The sequence below is a fragment of the Python bivittatus genome, unplaced genomic scaffold (assembly GCF_059951505.1).
Source record: "Python bivittatus isolate LINGU-HERP-01145 unplaced genomic scaffold, Pbiv_v1 ctg000080_np1212, whole genome shotgun sequence".
NCBI lineage: Eukaryota > Metazoa > Chordata > Lepidosauria > Squamata > Pythonidae > Python > Python bivittatus.
The window spans coordinates 54,009,056-54,022,546 of NW_028277035.1; the positions used below are offsets into that span (position 1 = coordinate 54,009,056).

The 13,491-nt window shown below is 39.8% G+C and overlaps 1 long non-coding RNA gene across 1 annotated transcript in view; it reads right to left on the reverse strand.

Annotated features, from left to right (window-relative positions):
* Positions 1–7,156: 7,156 nt before the first annotated feature.
* The window catches only part of LOC148216706 (uncharacterized), a 32,381-nt gene continuing 26,046 nt past the window's right edge, over positions 7,157–13,491 (reverse strand). The window contains exon 3 of the long non-coding RNA XR_015795069.1: positions 7,157–8,841. This is a non-coding gene — a long non-coding RNA (uncharacterized LOC148216706). The remainder of the gene's footprint in view (positions 8,842–13,491) is intronic.

Consider the following 13,491-nt stretch of genomic DNA (forward strand, 5'->3'; position numbering starts at 1 on the left):
CTCCCCAACCAGATCACCAGCTGTCATTTCTATTTGTTCAAATGTCAGGCCTTAGTTTAGCAGCTTCATAGAGGGAGGCTGATTTTTGGAAGATGTTGGAACACCATGTTCTTCTCGTCCAGAAATCAGTTCCTCCATTTGCTCTAGCTGATTTTTCTAAGCCAGCAAGCTCCACTAAACTTCTGCTGTTCAGCTCTAACCCAGGGGAGCATAACCTTTTTTTCCTCACCAACAGGCACATTTGGTTTAGGGATACCCCACTGGAAGCCAAATTCCAAAAAATAGGTAGACTTAGAGAAAGTAATAAGTAGCACCAGACTAAAACCTAAATTTGTAAATGCATTCAGAATGGTACCTACTCCATGTATTTAATACTTCCCCCCTTATATTAAAATTACCCTTTTCTAGCAACTTTCGATGGGCCTCTAGGATTGGCACCTAAGGCATATAGCCCTAAGGCAACAGGACTCCTCTACTCCAGCCTTAGGGACTGTGTTCAAATGACACATTGAACCACCAGCTGGCAAGTCACATTTTACCATATTGCATTGTGCAGAACAAATCTGTATATTTAGTGTGTCTTATAGACCCCCAAAAATTGGGTTAACTGAGAAAACTGTGGTTAAGTTAGCTGTGGCTGGATATTTCTTGCCAACCCAAGCAGGAAATACAACTAAAGGTAAATGTCAGGTTTAAATTAAATGCTTTGACAAAACCATAATACTCCATGTAAATCTTAGGCTTTTTCTTGTTCCCTCTGGTTTTCTTTGTTATTATTTATCATTTGCTTCTTCTGAGTAGAATAGTAAGAAAAATGAGTTAGAATCAAAGGCTTTCCAAAGTCATTCTTATTCAGTGGATAATTCTCATGCCTAGCTAGTTGTCAACAAAACAAACCTCCCTACATTTCACCCTTACTATCCATTTTTGTAATGCCAATATCCAAATTTCATCTTCACATTCCTATGGAATTTTAATGACTGACAGATAGAAAACTTTGTTGAAGTTGGCTAAATACAGGTAGTCCTCACTTAATGACCACAATAGGGACCAGAAAATTGGTCATTAAGTGGGGCAGTTGTTAAGCAAGTCACCATGTGACCAGACCCAATTTTACAACCATCTTTACAATGGTCATTAAGTGAATCACTGTAGTTGTTAAGCAAATCACTGCAGTCATTAAGTAAATCCAGCTTCCCCAATTGTGATGGATAGCATGAGCGAGGAAGATACTGGAATGGAGGATCAAGGTTATCCGGAGGGAGGGGGACCATTCCAGAGCAAGCACTTTCTCAGTCCACAGCAGGAATGTGGGAAGATAAAGAGGATGAGGACAGCCCCTTCCTAGAGTCTCACAGGGTATATCCACTACTTGCTTTAGCATAGGTTTAGTTTGGCGAGATTGATGTCAGGCCCAACCCAAGAACAAAGACGAGACAGTCCAGTCCAATATAGTTCCTTTATTAGCTCGTTCCTAATAGACAGAATCTATTACATCTAATAGATGTAATGAAGATATATGTCATCACTGCTTGATCATATATCTTTAGGAACAGGTGCAGGGAAAAAAAACAGGTGTGCCTATTTGGTGACTGAACAGCCTGGACAGATCTACCTAGACATATACTCCTGTTCTTGAGACAGCTCTGTGTACCTAAGGTGGACAAAGGCAAGCAGTCAGGAACAAGTTGAATTCCTATCCATTTAAGGCAGCTAGAGTTCCTATCCCATAATCTGCCTTTTAATTAACCAGGAACACCTCTTCCTTATTTGGATTAACAATCAGTTAGCTTTCCTTCATCTAGCTCATTACTGATATCAGGCACTTTTAGATTTTGAAAAGGTTTGCTAGATTTCTTTATTTGTAGATTTAGTTTATTAATTGAAAAACAAGGGCTACAACACTATACCAATTTCTTGAGGTTAGACCTTTGTATCTTAGTGGATCTGATGACAGGTTGCTCAGTTACCAGAACTACAAAAATTGGAGAGTTGATCTCTAATGTTGGGGGTGGGGCTAGGGGTGGGGGTGGGGGCTAAATGTGAAACCAGATATAAAATTTATAGTTCCAGGAACAAATATGCTGTTCCAAGAGCAAATTTGAAGTTTATAATTAAAATAACACAAACATTCCATTATGCTAACAGATGAAAAATGCACAACAACATGAAAATAAATCCTGGTCATTTATAGCCCTTTCTCTTAGTCTTTGTTGCAAAACATTCCCTACTGTTATTCCTATTTATTGTTGACCCTGCTGCATCCTTATGTCTTACAGCAGTTATTTTTGAAAAAGCAAATACTCAGATAAAGAAACACTATGAAGTCACCTGTGTGCCATAGGGCTTGCCTGGGAGCAAATGCTGAGAAGAAACTTTAGATTTTTCACCATTCCACTTTGAATGCTGTATTGCCACAAAAACAATCCATTTAGCAACACTGAAGAGGATGTGTGGAAGAAAAACAAAGCAAAGCTTGAAGAGAAGAATAATCAAATAGAGATCAGCATACATGCTGCATTTCTGTAAAAAACACAGGGAATGAGACATAGATGTGCAAACATGCTGGATTAGTCAGAACTGACTGCTCCAGAGATTAAATTAAATACACTTGATATATTTCAACAGACCATAGATTTTGGCTTAGCATAACAGACAGCTATTCTGACTGACTTCCATCCAAGCTGGCAAATACAGGGAGCTTATGATTTAGAGAGAGCAGCAACAAGGAAGACTTGTACGCAGTGACACCAGCCCCAAACCTCCCCTCACTCTGCAGACATAATATAGAAGGCACATTTTGCACAGAACTTTGAAAGAGAAAAGGAACAGCACAAATATTTCTTTATATAACTAATATTCCTGAATTCAGGTAGAAAGTCATCCAGAGGATCTATGAAAAGAATTGTCCTGGATGCTCAGCATAAACTTCCTGGAGACATTTCTATAAAAGGAGCTAGATGTGACCTCAAAAGATTGCTGTCAGAGTGGCAAGACTGATCGTAACCAGTAACCTGGCAGCTTGAGGTCACAACCTTCAACCGGTGTGCCTCAGACAATATACTTTATCATACTGGGCCCCTTTCAGTGAGGTTTCAGACCTGCGTATGGGACTGAAACAGCATTGATCATGCTTTTGGATGACCTCTGGCATGAGCAGGATGGGGGTAGTGCATCCATCCTTGCTCTTCTTGACCTCTTGGTGATACTATCTACCATTGTATCTTTCTGGATCAGCTCCAGGGGTTGGGGGTGAGTAGCACTAAATTGTGCTGGTTCTCCTCCTTCTTCCATGGCCAGTTCCAATCAGTATTGATATGGATGCTCAGCAGCTGCATTGGTTGCCAGTGTGCTTCTGCTTTCAGTTCAAATGCTGGTAATGACCTATAAAGCCCCATACGGCATGGGAACAGGTTATTTGAGGGACCGCCTCTTCCCTGTTACATCAATCCATCATGGTACCTGCCCTTTTGAACATCATCCCCCTGGAGATTAGATTGGCCCCCACCCTACTGACCTTTTGGAAGGCTCTGAAGACATAGATTTGCCATCAGGCTTGGGGACCCGGTTGTGGTGTGGAGCCTGCTAGATAGTTGTATTGATTTTTATGAATAGACTGTAACTCTGCAAGGGTTCAATAGGTAGTTTTATATCTGTGTCAATTTCAATGATTTCTTTGTAAGGAAGATTTTCTCTCTAGTTCCCAAGCCAAGAAATACCATTTTTTACTCACTAAACAATGACAACATTGTATGCTTTAGGATATATGTTGTTTTGCAAAGCATTTTATTTTATTTTTTAAATTAGGACACCTTTCTTTGTTGGATGAAAACATAGCACCAGGAAATTTTGGCTCCAAGAAGCTTAATGCCTCTTTTGCCAATCTTCATTTTTCTAAACAAGTCTGTTCAGTCCAGTTGCTAGGAAACATATTTGCTTCACATGATCTGCGTTCTTCACAGACTCCAAGGGCAAAATTTTGCTGACAAGAATAGAGCATTTTTTCCTTAGTGCCCTGTGTCTTTCATGACACATTAAATCTTGGTCCTCCATTCTACACTTCTCTTGCTTAACCAAGGCATGCTTTTGGATGGGCTCTGAGAATGACCATTTTGAAAAAAAAGTTATCAAATTAGACAGCATTGCTACCAATATTTAAAGGATGAATGTGCCTCTGTGCTTTCCATTGGTCAGTCGAGATAAAGAGGTATGTATGGCAGCTGGGGAATTTAGTTTCTTCCCAGCTCTTGGTATTAGACATGTCTATCCATTTAAAAAGTAGCAATATTATTTCAAAATACCCTTCCCTCCCTGCCATTCTAAGAAAGGGTATATGCCAGAAGTACCTCTAAAGCGATGGTTCCTAGTCAATCAAAAATTGTTGGGCCCCTTTTCTGTCTTTTTCTCCTTCAGAGAGGGTAGTATTCGGAAGATGACAGTACCTGATCTCCTGTATAAAATCCCATGAAAGAAAACAGGCAATTGCACGGTAACACCTGATCTGGAAACACCCCATATCTACCATTTAATATCTCTTATACCCTAAGAGAGCACTGCCTGGAGATCCTACCAACATTTTATTACTTGTTGTACCTCAAAGGATTATGGCAGGGACCGCGGGGGAAGAGGGAAAGAACATTTTATTTATTCATTACTATGATGCTACACAGAACAGATCTGATATTAGAAGCTGATTCTGGGAATAAAGAGAAGCTTCCTGGTGCCTTGGTTCTTCCCCCTTCTGCTGAAGTCAATCAGCCAGGTCATCTAGCCATCGTTTCACCATGCTTTTTAAGTTGAACAGCTGGTAGTTTTCTTCAGTGTGAAACAAATGTAGTGAGACACTTTTAAGGATGAATACTGTCTTGTTAATTGATTATTAAATTTGTATGTCTCTCATTCCCAAGACTGCACTACCCCATTGGTCAGGTGAAGGGAATGGCAGTTGGCTCAGAGGAACCATTGAATGTTGTGAAGATGACAATGACATGGGTGAGGTGAAAATACTTCTCAGAGTTTGGGAGAGAAGCCAAGCATTTATGTGTAAATGCTATGAGGTGTAGTCATTTTGTGCAAAGCAGGCCTCCTTATAGATAAAATTAGAGCACCTGTGATATAAAAAACTGTCCAAAAGTTGCTGATTACTTTCACATGCTACCTTCAGATATAGCTGCATTTATAAACTGGAAAGAGGGTAGACTATTACTAAGAAAAATTATGCGTCAGAAAAATTGTTTCGATGCAGAATGTGCTAAAATAATTTTACTTCATTTTAATTATAAAGAAGAATTCTATAATGTATAAAGAATAATATTTATACATAAATAATAAAAGAACTCTGACTGGTTATAAAACTAGTGGGTTTTAGTCTTTCTACCAAAATTGATTACTCAAGAACATCCGTTTTGGAGGAAACAAGGTATATTTTATTTATTTCTTCACTGGATTTCTACTTGCTCCAACAAGACTTTCTGCAGTGTATCAAATACATTAAAATATCCATGGTATAATAATAGTTAAAAGATAGCAAAGTACAACAGAATGCATTAAAACATCCACAGTAACAATTCAGAAAATAAACTAAGGAATAAACTGAAGATAATACTCATACCTTACAGGTTCTTCTAAATAATTCTGTTTTCAACAGTTTATGAAAAGCAAATAAAGTGGGAATTGATCAAACTTCTGGGGGAAGGGTATTCCCCTTCTACAGGTATAGAAGTGGAAAAACAGTGCCTGTGAGCCTCCATCCATGTTTCCATGTGAAAGTGGAGAACCACTAGCAGATTCTCCCAGAACATATACATCAGGCAAGTCAAAAATAGTTGAAGATATTCTGGAGCTGCCTGAATTTCAAACTATGTAGGGCTCTAAAGATCAAAACCAGCACATTAATTGCACTCAACTGATAGGAAACCAGTGGACTTGGGATAGAAATGGCACTGGTCACTCTCATGGATGACCTGTGGCAGGGCTTGGATGGAGGTATTCTCCTAGATCAGTGTTGTCCAAACTTGGCCACTTTAAGATGAGTGGACTTCAACTCCCAGAATTCCCCAGCCAGCCATGCTGTCTGGGGAATTCTGGGAGTTGAAGTCCACTCATCTTAAAGTGGCCAAGTTTGGACAACACTGTGCTAGGGTGTCCATAGCACTTCACCAGAGACAGAGCAGGAGAGGGAAAAAAGGATGCAAACTAGGAACAAAAAGCGTAGTTTAGAGAGAATTCCCCCTGGTCTTCTAACTGAAGAGATGGCAGAGCTGTACCTTGAAAAGAATTGCATAGGAGACCCCTACACTGGGTTCACACTGAACCACAGGTTAAGTTACAGGTATTTTACAAGAAGCAGGAAGTGCATTAGATGCTGCTTTAGATTTGAAAAAAGCCGTACCTGTAGTATCAGCTTTAACTTTTATCCCTCATGGGAGATAAGAGTATTCAACCATAAAGAGCTTTACTCACAGCAGTTTACAGCAGCTTCACGATATTGTCCATTGGATTTTAATTAAAAATGTCTTCATCTCTCTCAGCAGCAAAGTACAATCTACCTGAACTGCCCCAAGGGACCTCATTCCGTGATATTGTCAGCATCCATTTGCGTGCAAAAATTCCATCCTCTATTTACTTCCATACAGAATGAATGCATTTTAAAAATTAAGATCTTTTTTAAAGATACCAAAAGTAAAATTCCAATTAAATTAGGAATGTGTGTCTTTTTACATTTAGGTTTCTTTAAGTTGTCTAAAATAAGATTCAAATTCAGATAGGGGCTGATGGATTTGATAGTACTATACAAAAGCACCCTATTGCAAATGAGTTTCATCAGAGTTAATTTCTTTTAGACAGTGGCCCCAAATGTTGGAAAATTACTGCGGGCACTTTCCAGTTTAGTTTGCCCCCAGCATACTCCCCTCTCCTATTTTAATATGAACATGAATTTATGCTGGGAATGTTCCATTATCAAGCCAAAATAGATAACACCTTTATTTATTTATATATATATATATATATATATATATATATATATATATACACACACACATATAGTCTGCGCTCAATCATTACTGACCCTGCAGTGACTGCTTGGACGAGTCCTTGCAGTTTTCAAGACAATTGTTTCAGAAGTGCTTTGCCATTGCCTCCTTCCTAGAGCAGAGCTCAGCTGGCGAGCGCAGGAGGCGGGGTTTCGTTGCCTAGTGTCCTTTTCAGGCAAGCACGGTTTCGCGCTTACCGGCAACTGCTCCCGACTCCCATGCAAGTGCTGCCAGCATTTTTCCTCCCACCGGAGTGAGAGTACCCATTTATCTACTCACGTGAGTTTTCGACCTGTTGGGTTGACAGGAACTGGGGAGGAAACAGGAGCTCACCCTGTTTAGCGCGAAGGCTGGACTCGAACCGCCGAAGCGTAGCCATTTCTGGCCGGCAACTTTCAGCGTCATTAAGCCGCTGCGCCCCCACGTCCCCAACACCTATATTAAACATTTACAAAATCCATAATACCATATAGCATCGTGGTATAAAGAAATGTTTATTTAGTTTGCTACAAGTTTTACTGGCTATTTTCTTCTGGTTGTTGCATGTGTTTTATGGTTCACAATTTAAGAGAGACACATACATGGAAATGGTTGGGGAGAGCAGAAGAAAACAAGAAGTCTGGACAAAGTATGATCCAACCCAACCTAGGAAGTTTGATGGAAATTCTGCTGCCACTTGTCATTAAAGGGAGAGCCACAGCACCAAGTCTCTCAGCAAAGGGTCTGTGCTTCTCTGATTTCTTTTAATTCTGCAGGATGTCAGAATAGCTACTACTCTCTTGTGGGTTTAACCCATTTGATTCCTAGATAGGTAGGAAAATACAGCTACATAGTATTCCGGCTGCCTGGAATGAAGCCTCTCCATGTAATGGGTGCTAAATGCTCTTGTGCTTTCAACAGTTTTTTTCAATTACATGAAGTTCTCCTAGATTAGGCTGGCTGGTTGCACTGCAGTGGCACATAACAAACGAAAGCAAACAATTTTGCAGCCTATTTGGATCTCATTAAGAGCACTGGGTTGTCTGTACTGAGTGATGGTAATAAAAAGAAAAGCCTTGGCGGCTGTAGAACAAATGGACCATTGTACTGTTCCATCCAGTGTAAGATTTGCCCCGTTCGACAGAGAAACTCTCGTGACACGTGTGGTTCACAAAGAAGGTTTACTCATGCGTAACGTAGTAGTCACAAGCAAAGCCAGGACTGGCTTGGTACAATTGCATCACTTGTTATATTCCCCCCTTCCCGCGCGTTTTCCCGCCTCGTGATCGCGTTGCGGCTGTGGGCTATTAGGCCCCCCAATGTCCCCCCTGATCGTTCATGATGGCAGGGTCGGTCAGAGTCCATTGTCCTTGATTGCCAGTCCCCCTCCGGCTGGGTTGGTCCCTCCCTGCTACGTGCAGACCCGCGGGTTCTGTGCTGCGTTGCGATCTTGTTTCGCTGCCCTGCGGCCCCGTTCCTTGCATGCTCGCGCCGTTATCAGTTCATAGTTAAAAGCTTCCGCTGTGGTTTTCCTGTTTAGCTGGCCGCAGGTGGCTCGTTAATTAGCGGCGCTTTCGGTTCCTCTTTTCCCCGCTAGCTACCGCCGGTGGATTCCGCGTGGTCTGGTTGCGAGCTTCCCTGCAGCCCCGTGCTTCCCTGAAGCCTCGTGCTGACCGAACCTGACATCCAGTACAAAGTGTTGATGTGCTCAGATAACATTGCAATACTGTAGAACGTTTCTCAGCAGGTTCTGAATAAAACCAATTAGGAGGAAACTGATGGGTCTACTGGTGGTGCATTGCCTATTTGTCCATTGATACCAACTGATCTGTGGGTGGCACAAAAAGGAGATTGTGTCACACAGGTGAAGATCCCCTCAGAAGCAACCCCAAATAGGCTGCTCTCTCTTTCTAGTGGAAAGGACCTATCTGTGAAAAGGATGATGACCATTTATTATTTAATATATTTATTTATTAAATTTGTATGCCACCCATCTCCCCCAGGCGGGTGACTCTGGGCGGCTTAATATAGACCTATAGTCTGGGCTGCAAATATTTGACCTACCATTAGATGACAGGAAAGATTTTTCTGTATTTCTTTGCTCCTGTCTTGGGTTTCTTTAGCAGAGATATGCCTAATATTAATATCTTTGTCATGGGTACCTGTTTCATATCTTATTTTAGTTTTATGCAACAATGTGACAGATAAGTGGATTAGGAAATTGCAAACATTTTTTCTTGATAGTGCAGAACTGAATTTTTTAAAAAACTGAGAAATCATATATAAGAGAGAGAGCAGCCTCCAAGGGTTTAATATTTCCCAGTAGTGCCTGGGCTCTCACAAAGAAGTCCTGATGCCTTCCCCTTCCCACACATCATTTAGCTCACGCACTTTTCATTCAGAATCCACTGAAAAGCCTTATTCTGCTATTCTGTCTAGACTGACCTTAAAAGCCACTTCAACTGCTTATAGTAATTGTAAATGCATAAAAATGACTTTAAACACAGGAAATATTGCAGCCAACATGGTAGTTATTAGTAAACAAATAAAAGAATGCTTAAAGATTAGAGAAATAATATTAAAATAATGTTATATATTGAAACAAAAAAATTAAAATATATCTCTGCTTTTTTGCAATAACCTAGTGATTTTGTCATTAACATAGTAATGTATTTATTTTAAAAAATTAGTCTGTTGCAAGTTGCTCTGGGAACACTGTCCTAAGGCACTTTATAAATGTGAAAATGATTTGCCTCAATATTTCTAATCAGGGAGTTCATCATCCTACCTTTCTCTCTGAAACACAAAGTCACATACTAAAGTAGAGAAGGTAATTAAAATAGCAGCCAGGTGGAGTGTGAAAATTGGCAGTCAAAGTAACTCAGCTGGAGAATATTGTCCTGAAGATTTAAATGTTTTGGGCTCTGGTTTTGGTAAAGCTTTCTAGTTTCACAGATTACCCTGCTTTGCACATAAAAGGGCTGGGATTCTCTTCCTGGCATCTGTAAACAGTGATGGGAAAAAACTTTTGCCTAAACTTCTGGGAATGTATTACTAACTAGCATAGGCAGGCAAGGCTGAGCTAGATGACCCAAAGTTCTGACTGAGTGTAACTATACATTTAAAACTAGTTGGCAAACTCTGGTTGATAAGGAAATGACTAACAATTATGTTTAAATGTTTTTTCCACAAGAAGTCAGCCCTAGTTCGTATTTGGGTACCAGGTTAGAGGCTAAGCTGCTGGCTGAGGAGTTCTGGGGTTTGAGTCCACAGATATGAAAGCTGCCAAGGTTGAGGAACACTGGGCTAGACTGAGATGTTGAAAAATATCCTAGGAAGTGATGTCAAACTACTTCTGTACTGCTGCTAAGAAGGTTGCAACAAGGGTCCATGTTATCCCCAGGAGTCAAGCCCAACTTGATGGTATCTTTACCTTTCTATCTGCATATATGCATATGAAAGAATATTGTAGTATGTGGGATTAATAACTGACAGGAGGCTTTTCCTATGGGAAGAACAACCCTGGTAAGTGCTGCTGCAGTTTTTCTATTCCAAAAGGCTGACTGGGAGTTCTCGCTTAGTAGCAGTACCCATCATGACTGGACATGAGGGAGTATCTCAATAATCTCTATTTAAGTTAGAGTAACAGAGTATTGAGGTCCTCCCTCATCTGGGACATACAGATACTCTTGGGAAGAGGCGGTTCTGCCTCTCCCTGAGGATATCTGTGTGTCCCACCAGTTCAGATGGGGTGGTATGCTCCAGGTCCCTTCTCTTAAATGTTGCCATCTGATGGGACCTCATAGGTGCACTTTTCAGTGGTTGCCCTGACCTTTTGGAACAACCTCCCCCTTGAGATTCAGAGGCCCCCACCCTATTACCCTCTGGAAGTCTGTGAAGACCTAGCTCTTCACCCAGGCATTGGGCTAGGATGGAAGTGAGCCCAGCAAATAAAAATATAAATGTGGATTGGTGGGATGTTGTTGCATTGTGATGGATATTGTTGTAGGGTTTCATTTATTCTGATGTTATGTTGTTGTGAGCTGCCTAGGATGATCATGTATAAAATAGGTGGCTAGGTAAGATTTCTAAATAAATAATCTTCCATTGGGATTTTTAACACTTTATCAATTTTTATGATTTCATAGAAATCCCAATGCATCTTCAATTATTTAATGACCCTAACAGTATGAAAAAGAAAGGAGTACAACACTCAAACAATTCATTCCAAAAACTCAATCCCAACACATTTCAAGGAAATCTCTCTTCTTTGGGGGACTGTGAATAATAGAAATGACATCATTACAATGCATACATCAGATAATAGCTATAAGTGAAACACATCAACCCATATGAAACAATGTAATTTGTACATAAATGAACCAAATACCAAGAAACCTTTTTTTTTTCTTTTTTACTGTAGCTGTAATGAATTCATCTGTATCTAAACAGTAAGTGATTAGCATAGCCTTGCAACGTGCCAGGACGGATCAAAAAGAAACCCAAAATATCATCTTCATTCTCATGTAACACTACTAGCAATCAGTGTGCTTGCTTAATATGAATCTTGGATTTTGATATAGAAAATAATTGAAAAAGACCAGTGGACAAATTGACTGTGAATTCAGTTTTCTTTCATCTTCAAAAGAAAATGAACAATGTGACGCACTATGGGATATCTGCATGAAGGAAAATGGTAAATGTTTGGAATTTAATTGAAATGTATGATGCCAATAGGCTACAATTACCAGATGATTGTAAAAAGTCAGAGTACCTGCAGCTCCAGATAGGTATTTAAATGAACTCTACTATAGGTCCTAGAGGCTATATTAAGGTTCTTGTTCCCAGGAGATCTATGGTGGCATGAATGCCAGGTACAAAGTTGCGTTCCAACCTGAACCGCCTCTTTCAAATATCAAAGAAGGTTAGGGTATCTGAGTGTTTTTAATCCATCATATAGAAGTATGAGACTCCTTGTCAAAATGCCTCTACCGTAGTACTTCCTGAAGTGACTGTGTGGTTATCACAGGATATAAGCCCAATTTAACAGAAGCAGTTATTTAAGGACTGAAGGCCTTTGAGTAGTATGTCAGAGGCAACACTCCAACAAGTAGATGGGGCCAAGGAAAACTAGATTTTATTTGATTAAAATTAATTTGAATAAATTTAATTAATTAGCTTTACTATAATTGCTCCCTGTGTAATCAATCAATTAGTAATTTACCATTCTATGGTACTAAAAATTAAGTCAGTGGCAATTTTTGCTGACCACACATAATAGGAGGGATCTCATATTATATATTTCTGCCCTAAAGAGATAAGGTTTTTCAGATTTTTTTATTTAGGAACTGTAAAGAAAAAAAGGAGAGAGAAATCATCTCTAAAAGCAAACTGTTAAAGCAGATAGAATTTACCCAAGCTCCTTGTCTCCAGTGATCAGCATTAACTTGGAAACTTGAGATATGTATTAAGAAGTAAGGCTCAGGTAAATATGTATAGGATTGCAACCAGGGGTGTCCACAGGATATGGTCAAAAAAGTCAATGGTTGCCACAACATTGTGATCAAAGTTTTGCCCATTCTCACATAAAAACAGGTGGTGGAACTTTGATCACACTATTGGGGCTGCCATTTCCCCCCCCCCCCCATGCCCCCCAATGCCCTACGGACACTCCAGACTGCAACCTTACAAGTCCCCTCAACTTAGAAATTTTCACTATCTTCTGCCCTGAAGTTCTCACTGTATTGTTAAAAATGTTCAATAGGCTTGGATATGACCCATTCTTAGGAATGTAGGATAGGGAACAAGAAACAATTATTCTTTCCTACAACTGATTTGATTACTTTAACCTTTGTGCAGGATCAGCCAGCTGTACCCATGATAAAAGATACCTATTATCATAGAAAAGAATTAAGGCACCAGGCTAGAAACCAGGAGACGGTGAGTTCTAGTCCCACCTTAGGCACAAAGGCAGCTGTGTGACCTTAGACCAGTCATTTTATCTCAGTCCTAGGAAGAAGGCAGTGGAAAACCATTTCTGAAATCTTGCCAAGAAAACTGTAGGGCCTAGTCCAGGCAGTCACCAGGAGTTAACAATGACTTGAAGGCATGTACACACACAAACACACACAGAATTTTCATAAGACTCTTAATAGAGTCCCAGATAATAAACAAGGACATTATTTAAAGGGCTGTTTTCATGTGCTTCCCAACATTACATGCTTCTTAGTATTTTTTAAAATGCCTAATATTTCTAAACACAGCAAATCAAATGTGCTAAAAATAGTACAATGGTTTTCTCTGAAAGAGCCATTAGATACTCAGCAGAAAAAGCCAACTTTGAAAATGAATATTGACCTGTTCACTCTTCCTTCATGACTTGGTTTGGGATTTGATCTCATTTATTTTTGTTATATGACCCAATCACTTCAAAGTACATCTTTCATACTAATCACTCATTTTTGTATTCAGACTACCT